Below are 16,698 nucleotides of genomic sequence, written 5' to 3'. Positions count from 1 at the left end.
GACTGCGCCTTGACCAGTAGGTCACTTTCAGTAGGAGATTTTCGAGGTGTGGGAAATGAGTTTGAGCATAAAGGGAAAAAAAAAGGTGAAAGGAGTGCTGACCGTCTTTCCAGTTTCTGCCCAGCAATGACTGGATATATCAGATCCACTGTCTGAATATGTTAAGGGAAGTTGGTTTCCCAAAGGCTGTCTCTCTAGTGGTCCATCTTCTACTGGAAAAGATATGGGGTGCTTTTAAGGAGCTTCTGACAACTCCAGGAACATTTTGGTAAATATGCTGTATTTAGATAGATCTTTTTTTTCTTGTGTTGTCCTGTTTCTGTCACTTCTCATCCATATAAACCTATATACCAATGGAAGATGTTTGTTTTTCTCCTGTATGGTTAATCTCATTACTGCTTATTCCTTGACCTGGAGCCATAGTTTCCCACCCTCCCCAAACTGGACCAGGGGAGTTTCATTTTCCTGAAAGGTTTTGGATTTGAATTGATAGAGACAGAGGTGACTATTTAGACAAAGAACAGATACAATATAGAAAACACAAGGCAAACATCAGTGGAGTCGTTATCCCCAAATAAATCTGTGTCCTGAGTAAGGATGACAAGGAAACATCCTCTCCTGTGATGAGGAACACTTGGTTTTCTGCTGTGAAGTTTTCAGGAAAGTGGCCATTTTGTGACACATACACATACACAAATGCGCTGACCATTACACCTTGGCTTTAGGCCCCACACAAGATTGACAGCCATCAACTAGCAACAGCTGGTGGCCCAAGAGAAAGAAAGGTTTTATAGTCATTGCCAGTCTCAAAAGCATTCAGTCTTACAAACCATAACTTCAGTGACATCACTGTCCTCTCCCCAGCAATGAATAGTGATGTCACAAGACAAGCATTAAAACTGCAGATACAAAATAAACAGTCAAAGCAGGTAAACGTCGAAAAAACCACACAACCAATTTTCATGCAAATTTCCCTAGTTGTAACAAATGAAGGAAGGGGGAAAGCCGAAAAATAAATGATACATCTGCACAATTGGTTCTAAATAGAATGTTTTTCAAAGCTCACCAAGAGACATCACTGACTCTTTAACGTTTGCTTTCCCGCTAATTTGTATCCTGTCAATTTACAAGCTATTTCAAACACCACCTTTATTTAATAAAAATGCAAAGCACAATGGGGAATTTATGTAAACAAGGTTGGCAAAATATCTTTGTAGGACATTCTGGAAGGAGTCAGGAAATGAATGAATTAATGAATGAACATTTTAATAGTTCAGTGTAACTGGGATATAGTCTAACCGAAACACTAGGCCTGACACTTTATTACCATATAAATATCCACAGAAGTGGACTTTGACAGAGTAAAACAGTCTCAAATCAACTCTCTGGTGGGAAGCCACATGCCTCCTAGGCCTTTAAAAAAATTTGTTACAATGGCACTACTAATTATTATTATTCAACAGTAGCATCATAAACAAAATACTTTTCACTCAAAAATCATTACGCATTTAACAGATAGTATGGATCTTTATTCTTAGGGTATAAGTGGAAGATTACAGTCTAGGTTTTGAAAAGCATCTACTAATTTAAAAGGTCTTAGCCAAGTTAACGTTTAAAGCTAAAATGACCTAACTGGTCACAAGGCTTCTTGGAATACAATAGAGAAAGACGGAAAATTGGATTTTCTCCATGATGGATGAGTCTAGGAAAGCCCCATGGGAATTATTGCCTAGTGTTTTTCAAAAGATTTGCTTTTTGATTTCATGATGGTGGACAAAGGAAGGCTATTCAAAGAACCTGCTTCCGTTCTCTGCCTGGTTAAGCTGTCCACAAAACTACAGTGCCCCATTATTTGGGTCCCCAAACTGAGATTCTTGTGCTGGATTGAAGTCAGCCCCAGCTGACTTCAGTCAGCAGCCATTTCAACCAAAGAATCCCTTCTACAAATATATCACGGCCACACATGATGTTCTGGAGATATAAAATTGACAAAGGAACAATACTTTTATGTTACAGAGGTCAAAGGTACATTAAAAGTACATGAATGGGTGTATTATAGGCAATTTCAAGTGGTATTTAACAAAAAAAAACCCAACTTGTTGGACACGGTAGCAACTGATCAGTCATTTATAGAAATAGTTATTAGTCATTTACTAGCCCTTTAGTAACTTCATATGTGTAGAGTCCTAATATAAGCTGTAGTTTATGCAGCTTCAAATTTCAAAAAATGAACATCATAAATTCTGTTCCCAGCTCTGTATTTAACAAGCAAAAGGTCTCGTTTTCCAGATTGCTGAGTAGTCTGTAATTCTCTTCACTTCACTGGGAGCCGTTGTAGACTCAGCATTTTCCAACGCAGGCTAATTATTTAGTTGCCCAAACATGATACAAGAAAACTAACTCACAGCTAACTACTACAGAAGTAACTGTCTTGCACAAAAGTGGCTAAATCCTGGTTCTTCACAGGAGAAGGGAAACAAGAATCCCAGATCTCCAAGGGCAATGGGTATGTTCTAGGGTATTATCAAGACACAGGAGCTGGGTCAGCAAATAAATCAGCTGTTTTTATGAGCTCTGTGTTGCCACAGCCAGACTACTCTTTGCACCTGAACTAACTGAAAGCCACTTCAGGTGTCTCCATTCTGTTGCTGCCTGCCACCTCAGCACACTCAGAGAGGGTGAGCTAGCACCCTGAAGGGCTGCTCTTCTCAAAGGGAACAGAAATGGGAGGCGACTTTACTCCCTCCCACATCAGCCGCTGCTGCGCAGGGAGTACATGACTTAACTGTTTAAAGACCACAGGGGATATTCTCAGTTTGCTCACCCCATCATACCTGTAAGCTGCCTTTCTCCTTCACAGAAAAAATACTTTCATATATAACCTCTATTACACGTTTGTATATCACTGATATTAGAAGGAAGAACTTGGCTCCTAAGCAGGAAAGAAGGCATTTCCAAGGGAGACTTTTCATAGCAAAATTATTGAAAGCCATGAAAGGACTGAAGAGGCCAAGTCTTAGTGGCCTTCAGGTTACTCTGAGACAGAGTCTCAAAAGAGCTCAAATCTCAGACACCAAAATAAGAGACAGGTTTCCAATAAAGCTCAGTATGCTGAGCTGATTTTAAAAATTCCACATTTAATCCAGTGCTTGAATCAGTGTCCAGCTCGTTCTGAGAGATGATACCTATCAATCAAAGAATTCAGCATGTTAACTGCTTTGGATGATCTTCCAGGAACCTAGTTTCCTTCCCTTGTGCTACCACTGGCTCTAATGACAGACGGGTCATTTCTGGAGAAGGGAAATTCCTCAAAAGAATGGAAGGACTTTTTTCCCACCAAAATGTAGTCCCATCCATAAAGGTAGAAGATATCCCAAGCTGTGTCACATATGGACCATCTGCCCACACAGCACTGAAAAAAAATCCAGAACTTGCTTAGTGGATGAGGGACACCCACTCTGCATTTGGGGAAAGAGAGACAGGGAGAGTTGAGACTGAATTAAACAAATGATCACATTATATTGCTTTACCTTACACCTAAAGTGTATGTTGCCTAAAAAAACTCTGAAAATTCTCACTGAAGCATACGCAGAGTCAGTTTTAAAGTGCCCTTTAAAGTGGAAGCCGTCCTTAATGGTCTTAAGGAAAAATAAGTACAGCAAAGTTCCAGATACTTTTCACAGACACAGGTATTTTGTTTCCTCATTTAGTGTCTATTTTAGCACTGAGAGGGCTGATTAAAGTGAGAAACTGTACAATTCCAGCAACAACTTCCATGATATCCAGTTTCCTGTCAGTATCTGAAAGAGTGTGGAGCACTTAGTCTGCACTGTTACTCTCTCACATGCTATCTCAGAAGAAACAAAAGGAGTGCATAGAACAGAGCAGCTCAAATAACTGAGATTTTAGGTATCTGTCAAAGTGGAGTACGGCTGACTTGAGACTGCTCAGGAGTATGGACAGCTGGCAAACAACATGTCAGGCTTTTAATAGAGATACCCAGAAGAAGAGGGAGCCAACACCACACAAGTCAAGTTCCACCGGCATTTACCTGTTTGCCTGTAAATGCATGAACCCTGCCACTACCACTGAACTGGGCCTCAGTGCCATCCTCGATTATAGTCAAGACCAACCCATAACCAACCATCATCTACAACATAAACATACATTCATCTATAGGCATTACTTCCCAAGCAAACATTAATTTATTCTGCATTCTGTCTGACTTTGTCTGACTTTTATTTTTATTAAAGCTAACTGTGGTAGCTTTACCACAGTTTAAGCTAATGGTTAACCAGACAGATGAAATCTCACTAACTGTTGTTGGACCGGCTCACTGAGACATAAGCAACTTCAGTGAAAGTACTGAGCCTTGAAGAAGACAGAGAAATGCCTTTCTGCCTAACTCTGATGACGGGGAGCCTCCCTTCCATGCTTTCCTGCCACTAGATCCATGCTTGCTTTGTAAAGTTGACAAGTGATGACTGAGTATTAATAGGAAATCTCAGAAATCAGTTCATGTGTGTCCAAAGCCATGATGTAAACTTAGCTCTTTGTATAGGAAAAACTAGCAGCGAGCTCTGTATTCAGACCCAGACAACTGGATTAGCTAGGCGCATTAAGCAAACAAGTACTAACCTAGTCTTAGTGTAATTACGCCTGCATCTGTTTTTCCCTTTTTTAACTATCTGAAGTTATGCTTTTTTCTTTCTCCTTGTGAGAGGGAGCTACCCCAAGAAGGTTTGAAGCCTGATTCATCACCACTCTCCTGGCTTCAGTGGGGTCACACCAGTGTAAAACTGGAGTAAATAAGTAGGAAGTCAGATTTTGGATACTTGACTGCTTCCAAAAATTCTGGCTGTTTGGAGAAGACTGCCCATGAATGACTAGTGTAGGATTGCCATGATAAAGTTTTTTCATTACTATAACTTCATATACAGTACAAGTCCATTCTGTATTACATTTCATACCTGACACAACCCATAAAAACAAACTTTGTGAAGAATCCCTCTGGAATCTGAACCACAATTAAAACTGTAACTACCATGTGAAGATAACTAGGCCTGAATCCCAAGCCATTAAAAAGAAATTTCAGAAATGTGTCTTGGGTTGGTCAAGCAAGTGGAAGAGAAAGGAAAAACAAGAAAGCCTTAAAGGCAGACTAGTTCGGTAGCAATGAATAAAAGAGGATGGAGCTCAGCTCATCCTCAGTCACTAACCCAGGGCTTGAATAAATGAAAAAGATGCCACATGGAAAAACAGGATATCAACTGACTGTTCTAGTTCCTCTGCCTTAACTGTATGTCCTAATGTGGTCACTCTCTACCCACACACTTCACTTTGAGCTACGTCATACAAAAGCATTTTAATAGATGCTTAGAGAGAATCATTCTCCAGGAGATGTGCATAGTATAACCTTGGATAGATCACTTGGTCCATAAGACTCAGCTTTCTGCCCAGAAATTTGGGATAAGAGTATAATTTCCTTCAACTGGTGAGTGGGTTTTTAGCTGCAAGCACTTCTGGGGCAGAAACCATTGCTTTGTAACATCCTAGCAAAATGGGGGCTCTACCAGCTACTGCCATACAAATGTCCACAGATACAAGTTTGAAAGAACTCATTTATGTTTGTGGCGACAGAATTGTCTGAACAGACAACTTGAGATGAATGTCCTTTGTGTCCATAGCTATCAATTTGCAAAATCAAGTCTAAATGATCCCACCTGTTCAAAACCAAACTTACTACTTTCGCTAGCCTGAGTTTTTTGTATCCTCACTACCCTACCGGGTTCCAAATAAATTTTAGACCATTTTTTACTTAATTTGACTTTCAGTCTTTTTTTTTTTTCCCCCTTAATGTAATTCACCAGTTTCCCATTGCTATTGCTACGCAACCATTCACAACAAACTTGGGTGTCAAGAGAGCTGTTGGGCTTTACTTGTTGGGTTGCAGTGTCCCTTGGGCTTTGACAGAGCAAAACGTGCCTGCAGCCCTCAGAGTGATACCAAACGGGGACCTTGGCACTAAGGTTTTGACAAGTTACCTACTCTTGCTCAAGGTCCGCTATCTCTGTAAGTACACAGCACTGGAACTATGGAGGCTGTCACTTTCTTCCCCTGGGGAATCACCTGTACAATCAGAAGGAACATTTGCCATTAATGTTATTGTACCTACAAGAGTGTTGACACCCACCATATAACTCCAGAGGAAAAGAGAAAGAAAGAAAAAAGGAAAAAAAAAAAGGAGAAAGAAAGAAATCCCACTCTATGGACAACACAAAAGCTTGACGTTGGGACCTCAGAATGCAGGAACTGCTGAGCCATTAATTTCTCTGAAATGTCTCTGCCTTACAAAAAAGCCCCATACTCCATATATATATAAAGTCAAATATTCCCTGCAAGCTTCCTAAAGGAAAGTTTCTTTTTTACTATGCTTCAACATGGTTTCTTTTGTAAAACCCACATTATAGCCTGAATTTAAAAAAAAAATTAAAAGGAGAGAATGGCTTCATTAGTTCAAAAAATACACACGTTGTTGTCAGCAGGAGAAAAAAATGTTTGCATTCTTGACCTTTACAGAGGTAAGACAAAAACCAACTACTTTTTTATACTAATGGCATTCTGTGCCTGTCCCTTGTATATTTTCTTTTAAACTTGCCATTTTGCTGTTGCAGCTGGGCTTGTCAGTTTTCAGCATTAATGGGTTGTGATATGGTGTCAGGGGAAGTCAACAATCAATGTTGGAAAAAAGGGCTATCACTGCTGACACAGCCAAGGATGGAAACACAATGGCCTTCGTTTGGAGAGAAACAGAAGAAAAATTCTGAGTTATATCTTGCTTTGAAGATTAGTAGAGATTTAGCCCTCACTGACCAAGCTATCACTTTCACCCCTTCCTGCCACACCCTATCCTCCCATTGGCCTCTAACATTACTCCACATCTCACACAAAAGATAGGTTTTCAGTTTAACGAAAAAAGCAAAACGTTTTATAACAAACATTTCAAAGGACCATGGTTCACATTTTTGTTTACAGCTGTTACAGTTATTAGCTTTTAAAAAGATGAGGAAAAAAAAAAAAGACTGGTCTGCACAGTGTATGCCTATGGAGCAGCATGGCAGAAAAAACATTTTGGATGCCTTTTCCACTGCCTCAGCGTGAATCAGATCAGTGCTGAGCCCCTCAGCTCCAGCTGAACTCAACACAAGCAATGGACACTCAGCAGCTGTTAAATCAGGTGAACGGACAGAATTATGAAAGATAGACAGTGTTCAAAGGCATTCAACAAGAGTAATAGCAGTATTATTTATTTCCATAGCTTCATGTCAGAAAACCTGACTAGCTCTAAGGCTCTCAGAGTCCTAGAGAGACAGCGAGATAGTATGATTATTTTAGTTTCCAGATGGGGAAACTGTGACAAGTACATTCTTTAAGATCACACCAGGATCTTACACACACAGACAAGAAATCAGCAGTCATCAGCATAAATACGTTACCAGAGTTCATACCTTCCTCCCCTCAAAACTGTAACTGTCCAGTGTCATTATGGATCTTTTAATATTAGTGGATAAAATGCCAATCACAGATTTTCCTCTTCTTTTAATGAAAGAGACCAAGATTGATTTCAGAAAATTCAACATCTCCGAAGTAAACAGGACTCACTCAATCTTGTCTCTTCCAGGCCAAGAAATTAGCTTCTCAAAGATATTTAGCTATGCCTGACTCCACAGATAGCCCCAGAATATGTCTTCCAAATATAATTCCTTTTTCTAGCAAGTCATGGCCCTAAATGTGGACTCACATTTACTCTTCTATTAATTCAAAATACAATTCTGGAATCACAGTCTAACCACCAAAAGCCAGTTGCACAGATGGGTTTCTTCCGGGATGAGGACACTGCAGGGCCATGGCAAACAAAGCAAAGTGAGGGGAAAGAATGGCTAAGAACAGAAACAGAAGGAAAACGCGCAGCAGTGAGACACCTGGGATGACAGTGGAAGGAATCAGGAGAAGCCTCAGGAGATGCCGAGGTTATTAGGGTGACTTGTCCCTATGGGAGGCATTTTTTTCTGCAGCTACTTTCTCCATCATTCATCAGACAAAAAGTAGAGCCAGGGGAAGAAACAAAAAGGAACACATTTTTCATAGTGTTTCTCCTCATTCCTGCCCCTTGCACTTCCCTCCCCTCCACAACCCTTGCTGCCAAAACCTGCCTGACCATTAAATGTTGTTTGCAGGCAATCACAAGGTGCTAAATTCACAATGGTATTACTAAGCCATGCAGCTCTTAGAACATTCCTACTACAGCAGAGTTTTGACACCAGTCCTTAAATAACAGCCAAAAGCTGCTTCTCCAAAACACTTGTCAGCAACACGTTTGTTTTGGCCAGCTGCTCCAGTGAAATACAGAGCAGCACCTGGGAACACGGCTACCACAGGAGGTCCTACAGGATACAGTAGACACTGAAAGCACCTCAAGAGTAATCGTGAAGGCCTCGTCTCTCCCTGGGTGTTACATTGCACCAGGACAGCAGGGGCTTAAGGACCTGACCCCAAGCCCACTGAAGTGAATGAGTCTCTTCCCACTCCAGTGGACTTTCAGTTGTGCTCCTTGAAGGAGAGGTGAAGAGAAAGTGACTTTAGAAGCAGTTTCAAGAACACACTGTACTGTGTGATTTTTCATCATAAAAATACAGAAAATAAAAATGAACTGATTCACATTCACAGAGTTTATTTTATCTACATAATGGAGACACGGCCAGTCTCTGATGTTCAAAGCTAGACAAAGTCTGCAGAGAAAAGAGGAGCGCATCATCATAAAACAAAGTGCTTAACAGATAACCAAAGTAAATAGGGGAAATAAGAGTAGTGTTTGCAAACATGAGCCTGAGAGAAGCAACAAAGCTTCACCCATCAGGATACAAGGGAAGGAAAATTATGACAACTTTAAAGTGCATAAATAAAAAAGAAATACGAAGACTAGAGCCAGTTTTACACTCCAGGTTAATCAGCCAAAAGCAGCCATTTCTCTCCCCCTATCACTGTCTTACTTCATTATTGCTATCTATGGAAACACAGGGAAGGAGCATCAGTCCCACCTGTGCTATGAAGGAAAAGGAGAAAAGGCCATGGAGCTAAATCCTATAAAACACTTCAAAAACTGAAATGCATCTCTTACAAAAATCTAATTGAAATTGACTTGAAGCTGAGTCCTGTGACCTGGACGGAAAAGGTGGTCAAAGGACTGTAAGCAGCAGGTAATGATGGGAGGTGATGTATTGAGCTGGTTTGCTGCAGGGGTATGGTTTTGGTCTGTTCTTATTTAATATCTCAATTAATGATCTGGAAAAGGAGGTAAATAGCACATTAATGAAATTCACAAATTACAATAAGCCAGGAGGCTTGCAAACGTCAGAGAGAATAGCAATAATATAAATGGAAACTAACAAGTTTAGATACGTAGGCAGGCAAAAAAATGAGATTCAACTTGGAAAAAATGTAGACTAATACACTGAGGAAAAATAATCAGAAACATGGATACTCCATGAGAAAGCAAAACCTGGAAAGCATCTGTGCAGAAAGATATATATGGGTGACAGTGAACAACAAATTGAATACAAATTCTCAAGGAGTTATATCAGTTTAAAAAACCGATGCAATTTTGGGCTGCGTATGCAGGGGAATAACGTCAGGAGAGGAAAATTATTGTTTATGCATCTTGGAAGACTTTTGCTGAATACTGCATCCACTTCTAGACACCTCCATAGCAGAAGGATGCCAGCATACTGGAAAGGACTTCAGAGAAGAGCAACAAAACTGATTAGACAAGGAAGGGGATTGATTTATTAATCTAGGTGACAAGGGCAAAACAACAACTGTCTAGAAATATATGAAAGATGAACAGAGGGAACAGAGAGGAATTTCTTGGATGCTAACGTGCAGTGGTACAGCTGAATGTAATGGGATGAAACTAAGGAAGAAAAAAATTTGGACAAAGTATCAGATAGTTTCTCAGAAATCGCATCATTCAGTCTAGCAGGTAATTTTCAAATGGAGAATGAAAAGTCCCATCAAACAAAGCATTTGAAACTTGAGAGGGTGAAGCATTCAAAAGCACTCAAAAGCAAACTGTAGTGAACAATTGTGCAGCTGCAGGAAGTTGAGCTACCTGTCCTAAGAGGTAATTTCCATGTTTAAACTCCCTGATTCTGTGACTGTCCCAATACATAGCCCCATTAGTGGGTTTGCTCTACTACTGGGTTCCCACATACAGTGGTATTTTTCAAGGGAATGCGTATCACATATGCTTCAGTCCTTGTCCGAAGTCTAATTGTAGAGTAAAAGCTAACTGACTGCATACAATGACTATTTGAAGTACTCAGAGACAAGCAGATGCATGACCTGCTTTCATACAAAAAATACTTTTTTTTTTTCAGCAGACATGGTTTTTTAGTGATGTGATCCTTCAGTGTAAAGTTATTTTGTATATTCGAAGGAAAATGTGATTAAGTTATTTATTTGCCTATTCATGCCTACTGCCTTTTCCTTTTCACATTTTCTGTACTTCAACATCTTTATTCATTCTCATGTAACACACTGGAACTTGCCTAGTTAGAGTAGAGGTCTATTCATAGTGAAAAAGGAAGCTTTTAATGCTGAAGTGCATTGTAATGCTCCAAGACTCTGGTGTTAAAAGTAACAGGGGAAACAAAGATTGAAAGTAGTAAGTTAAGAAATACATAGATATAATTTTCCTTTTACAGAAAAATGTGACTTTATCAATACAGTGATCTCTGTGTGTGTATTTACATGTACGTAATTTACCAAGTTTCCCATTTTTATGCCACCCAGGGGCATAAAAGGGACATAAAAAGGGGACTCCCTTTTATGAATGTCTACCTTGGTTTTTACAAAAACTGTTCCCACGGTCTTCCAAGGTGAACAAAGAGGTGAAAGGTTTTCAAAGTTTTCCTGTCCTTCTCACTTCCCCTAGGGGTGGTTGGAGAGCTGAGGAAGAAGGAAAGCTTATTGACAAGAAAGCTCCTCTTTTTACTGTAATAAAAGGTGGCAATCTTATCATGTATAGATGCTCAAATGATGTATAGACAAAGGATGTTTGCAGTGAAGATTGCCATAGGCAAAACAGCAGATCTAATCAAAAGCTCTACACGCATGGATGTAGCCAGCCGGTGGGAAAGGAAAGCACTCGCAGCACAGAATCTGGAATTGCTCTTCTGTTTCTCCACAGCTTCCCCACCAGAGCACAGGAGAAACCAGGAGCCTTGGTATTTCAGACAGAGAGGTGCCCAGCCATCGTACTAACTCTATGACTGTGTCACAGAAAGCTATTAACGTAATAGCAGTTTTACTTCTTTTGTTTTGCATGGAAGCACATGCTGCTAGCTACCTCCTATCAACAAAGCCAGTAGAATGAGGTGCTGTTTGTATGGAAAGTGCTGTAAAAATAGTTCTATTGTACAAAATAAATTACAGACCAAACAAATATGTAAAAAAATATAATTAACCTTTAGAACACTGGCATTTTCAAAACTGTCAGACAGATGAATGTATATATGTCCTCAGGCTCTCAAAGATTACTGAAAGTCAGGACACAAACCAAGAGAAGTAAAGCACTCAGCTAAGGCTACTGCAGAGTTCCTCCTTCGCCCCACTGTGAGTAATGTGCTAACCTAGGTGTCCCAGAATAGTCAGAGGTATTACACAATCTGTGTGCTCCATGATCTGAGAACAATGACTGAGAACAATGAAGCACAGCTAAATGTGTTAAGGTACTGTGGCAGACACACCTCGGTATTTTTTCTATTAATTTTTGTTAATTTGCCTGGGGGAGGAGGGTGTTTTTATCTAGCAACACAGGCATTTTAAACTGTTCTCCTTTCTGGAACTGTCAAAGAAAAGACAGTCTGTAAGTCAACACATGGGTTTTTTGTTTGGTGGTTGTTTTTTTTTTTTCTGTATGCCTCTGTCTTATGCCCTTGCCTGCCTTGTCTATTTAGACTGTAAATTCCTTGGGTGACAGGACACAGTACCACAGTTTACGCGGTGCCAAGCACAGTGGGATCCAGTTTTTACAGGGCCATGTGAACTGCCATGAAGCAATGAGTAAATAATAATAATAACTTACCACACATCACTGTTGCAGAACCCTGCAGAAACCAAGGGCCAGAGACTCCAAGGGGGTAAGCTAGCAGGAAAAAAACCTGCACTGCACTCCTCTGCCTGATAGGTGATAGCATTTGATTGCAGACACCTCTCCTCCTCCCAGTGTCCTCATTCTGAACGTGTAACATAAAACGCATCCCTGGGCACAGACAGCAAAATTAACCCACCAGATCTACCTCGGCTCAACACGGCAGTAACTCCCATTCCTCCAGCCCTTCCAGCCCCTCCAGGTGTCAGCGTGAAGAGCTGTGCTCTCTGCCCGATGCGAGACAGGCAACAGGATGTTTAATGGTCTACACTGCCGTCCAAGCCAGACACATGAGCTGAAACTCTGTATCTCCACATGCAACTTGGATATCTGGCAAGTCTCAGTGAGACACGTTTTCCTCTTGGCCTCCCTTCCTTGTTTCTAGGCCCAGTGTTCATATTCAAGGGAGCAGAAGAAGGCGGGGGGGGGACAGGACAGGGGGGGCACACCAAACAAAGGGCTGTAGCCTGCAAAGGCCCAAGGAAACTGGAGGGAAACAAGGATCCATTAGCAGAAAATATAAAACCTGAGGAAATTTGCTTGTCTGCAGCATAAAAACGTATTTGGAAGGGGTGACGGGGACTGACTAGCACTCAGTATCACATCATCTGAGGCAGAGAAGGGACATCAGGCAGGGGGCTGGGAAGCAGCAACCAGCTGCCCCATATGGTCAGCTCTTGGTAGGCAATTTGATTTTCATTTTCTCCGCTGATTGTGCTCATCCCTGTGGTATCTGGATGGAAAAACAATGGTGGAGATAATAGAACAGGATTGCCCAGGGCATTTTTAAGGGCTTGAGAGCCATTCATTCATAGATCAAATCTAGGCCAGGATGGAAGCAGGTAATCTGCTGACTGTTTGTTGGCTTATATGAAACGTTCCAGTGGTATTTCACAAGTATCCACATAAAAATTGAATAATTCACAACTTTCTTAGCATTCTCAGCAGATAGCTCAGCCTCCGCAGCCTCTCAGGACTCCACAGCCTCTTAGTACTAATGACTTAGCTTTACAAATAAATTTAAGCACACAAGTCTATGCAGGTTCTGGGTGTAATTGTGGTCTATCCCCAAAATGGTTTGAGGCAGTGAAGAGTAAGGTAAGGTGTGGGAAAGATCCCGTGATTGTACCTATTCTGAGAATAAAAGAAGCCCTTCATTCTCCTAGGCTATTAATCTGGTACCTTCCATGAGCACAAACCTAGAACAGCTAATTTAGATACTTGACCTTCCGTTGTCTTCTGTGTGTTTGCAGGATAATAAGTGACAACGGCAGCTCACTAGATCCCATAGTCTGTTGCATTTTGTCTTGCAGAAACAAGATAATTTATTATTGTTGTCATCATTTTAAAATAAATGAATTACATCTAATAGGAGAAGAAATCCTCGTACTATTATGAAATAGTCCTCCTTAAGTTGTCATGTTATCTAACACTGCCTTTCCACCACAGTTCTCCAAAGACCACCAAAATAAAGATTAACTAATATATGGCTGAACACTTAGATAACAATCCAATCAAAAAAAATTCAGCCACTAAAGCAGGGTTGGTAGACCTTTTTGGTGTCTCCTGCCAGATGCGAAGGGACATTATGCAAACTCATTGGTACCACCCACATATCTGTCAATGCCAAAGCTGGCTCTGGTACCTATGGTTCACCGTCATTCCTCTAGAGAAAAAGTGATCTTACAATGACCAGATCTCACAGTGGAGTAAATAAATGCTTAATTAAAATGGAGGGAAATTACGACGAGTATTTGCCGGAACACCCAAAGATGTGCCCCAAAACATTTTTGTTTAAATAAACATTGGCCAAAAACTATAAAGATAGAAAAAGTGTTTCCCATTTCTTATTCAGCATGGAAATCATCATTGCTACTGCAATTCATCTATTGATAAGGATGTTCAAACAGCACATGGTGAGACAACATGGCCTACATTTACCTAGGAGTCGGGAGACCTCTGTGGCCTTAAACAAACCATCCATGCTGTCTTTCTTCCCACTCTGTCTCCCCATTTGAAAAGCTGCCTGTTAACGAGCATCTGCATGAAGCTGGTACCATGGGTCATGCTCTACATGGGACTTGTAGACACTGCTGTAACACAGTTAACAGCAACAGTTCTGAATTAGGCTGGAGAAGTCTTTAGTAGCAGCTATGGAGAGCCATGCCAGAAGGCGACAACAAAAGAAATAGTAACTCAACAAGAAACTTGAACTTATAGGAAGGTTTCCCATTTGGATAAAAACGTGACCGCCATGGGCCAGCAATGCCCTCTATGATGACAGTCAGCATATACTCCTGCCAGGAATGTTCAGCCTTCCGGGTGGTGGCTTTTCTCCCTACTCTTCAACTGCAATCCCCATTTGTGCGTGTGTGGGTACACGAGCACAAGAATGGAAGAGAGGCCAGATTTTATTGTAATGTGCAGGGCGGGTGATTCAAGTCTTTGTGTAGGAAGTTGACTCACCTCCTTCTGAGGAAAAAAAATCTTCAACACAAATGTAATTCCCTCTTTTTCACGTAAAGTCAGGCAACGTATACAGAACCTTCCAGCTTGGTATTTCCTAAACAGTGAAAACGTGCTTAGAAAGTTTAGCTGTAAAAACCTATGACTGCAACAAAACAGGTTCGCCCCTCCGTGTCGGGTATCACAAATCCCTGTGGCTCGGCAGCAGGCCGGAAAAGGGGGGGAGGGGGGGCGACTGTTTTGAGCTTGTTTAATAATGCACTAGTAAACAGCTCGGGCACAGAAAGGCAGTGCGGTAAGAATCCGAGTTATCCTTTGGAGCCTACTGCTTTAAATTTGCGCGCTGTAGCTTGAAGCATTGCACAAACTCTTGGTCTGCTGACTGCCTCCCTGGAACACAAACACACGGGTGATTGGGAAAGCTGTTTTTCAGCCTGCCCTCCCTGGTTTCTGCCGGGCTGCTTTCGGTGTTTATTTATTTTTAAACAAGTCGTGTACGGGGGGGGGACGACAACACCACACAACCAAAAAGCCACATAGCATTTTTAATCAACACCTATTTCCTTCCAGGACCCTATGATCCTCTATTGATTCCCATTAAAATGCTTTTCTTTTTCTTTGCCCCCTCTGCTGATCGAATTTCAGATCAGCCAGGATATGCAACTAACCTTCCGGCACAACTGAACCCAACTGACTCAGAGAGATCAAAAGGCTTGATGCATTCATTAAAATTTAGCACAGCCCAAGCAGGATCTTTAATGCAAGATCTCCCTTTGCATTGCAATTAATGTGGGGGAGAGGAATTCTTATGTATTTTTATTTTTTGCAAATGCTCTTGCTTTTGATTTTCAAGGGGGGGGAGAGAAGTGGTGGGAGGGAATGAGAACAAAAGAGGGATCTTTTTACCCAAGGATGACGTCAGTTTGATTTTACTGACAACTACTGATGCACGTGGAGCAATCGCAGGCAGACTCCCCCACCCCCTGCCTCCCGGCACTTCTCAGCGAAACAATATACCTCAGAGCCCACGGCGCGGCCCTTGGCGAGCGGCGGGGCTCGGGACGGGACTCCGCCAACTCCGGGTCCCTTGGCCAGGGGCCGGAGCCGCCCGGGCCCCCCCCGCCCCGGCCGCTGGCAGGGCGGGCCGCCAGCAGCGGGGGGAGGGGGGCGGAACAGCCCACAGGCACCGAGCGGGGAGAAGGCTCCAACCCAGGAATGTTGTTCGTTACCGCGGCCTCCGAGGGGACGCGGGCAGAGAAAATAGTCCCCGGCTGCCGCGGGGAGCTCCTGCCCCCCCTCAGACCGCCGGACGGCGGAGGGACGGGGAACGCGAAAAGGGGGGGGCTCCGCGCGGCCTGGCGGCGGGGCGGGGCGGCGACCGTTGGGCCCCCGCCCGCGCGCCCACCGGCCGGCCCGCCTCCCGCCGCCGCGCCGCGGCCTGCCGCGGGGAGAGCGGCTCCACCGGCGAGGGGCCCGGCTGCGCGCAAAACCCGGCCTGGAGCTGCGTGGCGCACGGAGCGCGGCGCGGGGCCGGGACGCGCCGCTGCGGGCTCCCCCTCCGGCTTCCTTCACGGCGGCGTGAGGGGAGGGCGCCGGTGGCAGGGGAGAACGAGCCTCCGCCGGTGAAAAGCCGGCGCGTACCCTCCCGCGGCCGGTCCGCGACTTCAGAAGTCGCGGCTTGGTCGGGGCTGAGGCCTCTCCCGCGGACCCCCTCGTGGCGGGGCTCCCCGCTCCCTCACCGGCAGGCCTTCGCCTGCCTTCAGCACCCCGAAATGAGAAGCGCTTCGTAGGTTCGCAGCCGGTTGCCGAGAAGGTTCAAGAAAGAGCAGAGGAATCTCTTACTGCGTGCCGCCTAAGGGATCTGAGCAGGCCGCCCGTGGCTCGGGGGTGCTGGCTACCAAGGGCCGTGGCCCCCCGCTGCACAGCCCGCTTCCAGTATTACCCCACAGACCTTCGCTCGGGAGCAGGGGCTGAGGCAGTGCCTGCCCTTTCAAGCCTTGAGCTCCTTTCCAAAAATGCAC

General features: G+C 43.1%; 1 long non-coding RNA gene across 1 annotated transcript in view; it reads right to left on the bottom strand.

Moving 5' to 3' along the window:
- Positions 1 to 14,802, bottom strand: part of LOC142034975 (uncharacterized) — a 48,497-nt gene extending 33,695 nt beyond the window's left edge. The window contains exons 1-2 of the long non-coding RNA XR_012651783.1: positions 14,678 to 14,802; positions 12,146 to 12,322 (exon numbers count right to left, since the gene is read on the bottom strand). This is a non-coding gene — a long non-coding RNA (uncharacterized LOC142034975). The remainder of the gene's footprint in view (positions 1 to 12,145; positions 12,323 to 14,677) is intronic.
- Between the last annotated feature and the right edge of the window lie 1,896 nt (positions 14,803 to 16,698).

This window comes from Buteo buteo, chromosome 9 (assembly GCF_964188355.1).
Source record: "Buteo buteo chromosome 9, bButBut1.hap1.1, whole genome shotgun sequence".
Classification (NCBI taxonomy): domain Eukaryota; kingdom Metazoa; phylum Chordata; class Aves; order Accipitriformes; family Accipitridae; genus Buteo; species Buteo buteo.
Note: the sequence above shows the minus strand (reverse complement) of the source record. Positions and strands in the feature narration are given on the sequence as shown.